At 32.8% G+C, this 4,730-nt stretch overlaps 1 pseudogene; it reads left to right on the top strand.

Annotated features, from left to right (window-relative positions):
- Window positions 1–225: 225 nt before the first annotated feature.
- Window positions 226–4,495, top strand: LOC149203726 (ubiquitin-conjugating enzyme E2 22-like; annotated as a pseudogene).
- The last annotated feature ends 235 nt before the right edge of the window (window positions 4,496–4,730 follow it).

The raw sequence follows: 4,730 nt of genomic DNA, 5'->3' as shown, positions 1-4,730 counted from the left end.
AGTAAAATGATCCAGTGTAAGAATACTGAACACTTTTCCTTATCTTTACTTAGGCACTGGCATACTACCATGTCCTACTGCAGTCTTATAAATTCATGACCACTAAATTCCATTTTACCTATGAATACACTTCAGTTGATGTAAGACTCTTGCATTGAGTGTGCTTGATGAATGTTTATTCAAAATGAGAGTAAAGATTGGATTTCTTAGAGTGTTTTGTTTGACATGAGCAGGATTGCAGAGATCCTCAATGGGGGTGCTGCTATGAAAGGTATAATGAGGATCCAAACAATGACAGAGATAATCTTTGGTCTACAGGGGCAACATCCTACCAATTCCACAAAAAATATTTTGACAAGCATTATATGTGTTGTAATAAATTGTTTTTCTTATGACTTCATGGTAAGTAAAGTATGCCTTCTGTTTTCAAGGTGGATTTTTTTATTATTATAATTGAGTTGCATTTGATTGCATTGTCTATTTCTCTCAGTTCTTACTGGTTCCATATTCTTTAGTGAAGATTCTTTCATGCTAAAACCATAAAGTTAAGAAAGAATTGTTGTAATTGATTTTACCTGCAATATTAGAGTTTTATTTTTCTTCCAAGATCAATAGGTTGAAACTTGCAATCATTGTGACAAGTCATAATACAGGAAATTATGTTACTGTTGTACACATTTTTCACCCCGATACAATTGGTCAATATGGAAAGAAATGAATATGTGACTACTTTATCTTGTCATGGCTAGTGGTCTTTATTCCTTGACTATGTTATCTATTCTTTTTTCTTTCCACATTCCTTACTGAAGTTATCATTCTCAAGCCTTCAAGGCAAATGAGAGTTGTGAAATTCCTTCTTACTTGCTAGATATAGAGGTTCCATCTGCTAAATCAGCAAGTGTATGTTTTCAACCATTGCTACAAGTTGAATTTCATGCAATTGTATCAGTGGGACATCGTAAAATTATAACCCTGCTGATGGATGATGGGGCCTTTTAACTCAATATAGATACTCAATTATCTCTAGTAATGGTTTTCCTACAACTAAATTGTTGTTTTATGAATGTTCATATCCCTTTTTCTCCTCATGCATAGATTTTTGGCATAAATTTGTTTATTTTTTACAGCAAGGAAGTCCCTTTTCCTTTCAAACGTAAAAACCTTACATCAGTATATAGTTGGGGCCGTTCATCTCTTACTGGAGCTTGATGTACTTTCTATTACCATTTTCCTATAAATAAATAACTATCAGTGATTGGCATATTGTGAATGTTTCTGTTTTTCCTTTACCAATACATAGATTTTTGGCATATTTTTTTTCTTCAGCACTGCAAGAAAGCCCCTTTATCTCTCATGTCCTCAATTCTAGAATTGAAGGTGCAAATTTCTTATTAGTCTTTAGTTTACAAAATGTAAAATCCCAACATCCTAGACAGTGGTGAACATTGCATGTAGGCTATTATATTTCGAGTTGTTCACAATCAGTTAATATGGTTTCTGTGAGGCATAAATTTTTGTGATTCTTTCCATTTTGAAGTGGATATTCATACATAAATACATGTATATCTTGCGTTAGAGGCTAAAAATGGAAACCTCCCACCCGGGGTGATAAATGAAATTGTAAAGGAGCTGAAGAGTGTTGATGAATCACCTCATGGAGGTATAAAAGTGGTGGTGAATGATCGCAACTTTTCAATCACAGTTGCAGACATTGAAGGACCAGGTACATTCTAAAAGAATAATCCATAACAATGTAACATATTTTGGATGTTTTATGCTTGAGAAAGTGATCATTTTTTCATATTGCATTTACTGAAGGATCCGAATTCATTTTTTTTGCATGGTTATTACTAGATTTGTGGAACATGAGCTAAATGTACATTTATTGATGCTTTTTCCTGTAGCTGGAACTCCATATGAATTTGGTGGTTTTCGAATGAAATCGGTTCTAACTCCTAATTTTCCAAAATCTCCTCCCAGAGGTAATTGTTGATCCTTATAATGATGCTTCATCCAATTTACATTCTCTTAAATGGATATTATGTTTTTTTTAGATGTTTAGTTTCCTATAGGACATTCTTTTTGTTTTTATGCTTACTCCTTATCTAAATCATCAATTATATAAGGGGGATGCATGACTTGTAAAAAAAGAGAAATAAACTTTTGCGTCTTTCAATAGTAATGATTAGCTTGGACTGCAAGGTATTTTTTTAACAAAAATATTCCACCCTAATATTGCAAGAAATGGAGAGATATGTGTCAATACTCTAAAGAACAATTGGAATCCAACCCTTGGACTGTGACATGTTCTTCTTGTACATGTTCATCCACTTATCAATTTAGCTTATTTATCATAACGTTTGTTAAGAATTGTAGTGTGTTACATTTGGCTAGACACAATTGTCCTTGTTGCATATTTTTTGCTTAAAAGATATTTGGAAACTGAAGATGCACATAAGCTATTTGAATGGAATTTTAGTGTGTTAATTGCTTCGATACAACACGAGCTACAATATTTGCACTTATTGCATACTGCTTAAATGATATTTGAAAACCGATGTTGCGCATGAGCACAGAACACAATGGATTTTTCTCAACTTGTGGATCATTTTTTAGTGGCCACTTTTAACTTTCTATAATTAATTAACCAAGAAACTTAGGGATGAAATATTTGTGGTTCTAGGATTTAGAAGTGAATTTTAAAATTGTATTAAAAATGTTACATTTGACATGATCTGTGCGCATTGCATGGTGAGAACTAACTAGACTTCATGTGAAGAAGAAGAAACTTTGTTGGAATATATTTTGTTGTGATTTGATGTATATTTAACACACCTTGTATTATTGTGTTAACTCCACTTTTTATCAACTATGCAACAGTAAAATGGCATGGACATTCATGCAATCTATATGCATTATTAGATCTTAGTTACAGGGTCCAGAGTACATGATTTTATAAACAATAGTAATTTCTTTCCCTTTCTAAAATTTGGATTACTGTTGTAGATCATAAGATGCCTACTTGTAGAACCATTCCCGAAGCCTTCTTTGAATGAACACTAAATGAACAGGTTGGGAATATTCTCATGGAACACTATGAAGCATATGTAAAGCATCCCAGGTATGATATATTTTTTCATCTATATTTGGAAAGTATTTACATGATTACATTTTATTCATATAATTTGGTATATATATGGTTAACCTAATATTTCTCTCTGTCCTTTGAGAAAAGAGTACGAGGATATAAAATTCGATATTAACAAAGTGATTGGGGTACTGATAAATAACTGAAATGTTGAACATACCCCTATCAGAGGAAATGAGTACTAATCTTCAAATCTCAATTTTGTAGTTATTGACATAATTCTCGACATTTTCCTTTGTAAAGTTAACCATGCTTTAAGTATAGTTTCTACTAACATTTCCCCTAGTGAGCAGGGTCCATAACTTCTTCACATTTTCCTTTAATTTCACCCTTAAGTTTTGTCTACACATTAGATTTATCAGGTTCTTCACTGGTTGTATTCTCTCTACATCTCCGTCTACATATGCCTACACTATCTAATGTTTAATAGAGCATCTCCCTTTTCTAGGGTTAATACTCACAGGTCACCATTTCTAAGGGTCTTCTTTATTTTTTTCACTTGTATCCCATAGCTTGTAGCTTGGGCTTGTGAATTGGGTTTTCTAGCCTTGAACTTCATTCACCTGTTTTCCTTGTGATAATTTTTTCTTTCTCAATAAAATAAATAATAGTGTGAGAGGTTCTTAATGGGTCTAGATCCACACACCTACACTTGTCTCTGCACATATGCCTTTGGTAGTTGTCTACCTGGATCTTCTTATGTGAGTCTGCCTTTGGTAATCATCTACATGGGTCTTCTTATGCGAGTGTGCCTTTGGTAATTGTCTACGTGGATCTTCATATGCCAATAGTAATATTAGTAATATGTAATATGTAAATTGTTGAGACATGTTGTGGATCTAGTCAACTCTTCTAAAAAGGGTATCATAAAAAATGCAAACAAACTTGTGTGCCTAGTTAATTATACAACCTGATTTATTTCTCTTCTTTCCAAATATTTGTTTCTAAGAGGTACGATGTGCTTATGTTACAAACAAAATATATTGATATGGGTTTATATTGTAGGCTCTATACAAGAATTCACACTTTGAAGCCTAAATTGAAGAGTAAAGTGGAAATTTTAGAGTCTACTGCTTTAAATGAAGGCCCAAAAAATACCCTCGTGACCTCTCCTACCCCACTTGTACCATGCACAAAAAATAGGAGAATAATATTCAAGATCCAAGCATAAATGTTGCTTCAATAGAAGCTATAGGAGTTGGTGCATCAACAGTTCATAAGAAGAAGGATCTAGCTTCTACCAAAGTGCACATTGATAAGAAAAACCTCGATGCAAGGAAAAAAAGTCTTAAAAGATCATATAACTTTAGCCCTTCTTATCAGTTATTTGAGCCTTTTAATTGGTAATGTTCAAAGTTGAGCTAATTTATTCTATGAAATTAAAATGCACTGATCCTTTGAGGTCAGATTGAGTATAATGTATTTAGAAGATGGAAAGGTTTGGTGTCAGAATTTTTGGGAGCCAAAAATTGGGTACCTAAAACATAGTTAATGGAAACTACTACAAGTTTATTGGTTGGTATCTATATTTATTATTTTTGGCACCCCCATAAATAATTTTATATTTTTGCATTCTTTCATG

Source organism: Pinus tabuliformis, chromosome 2_1 (genome assembly GCF_031772625.1).
Source record: "Pinus tabuliformis cultivar Carrire ecotype Pingquan chromosome 2_1, CPIR1, whole genome shotgun sequence".
Taxonomy (NCBI): Eukaryota; Viridiplantae; Streptophyta; class Pinopsida; order Pinales; family Pinaceae; genus Pinus; species Pinus tabuliformis.
This window is presented reverse-complemented; position numbering and strand designations above follow the sequence as displayed.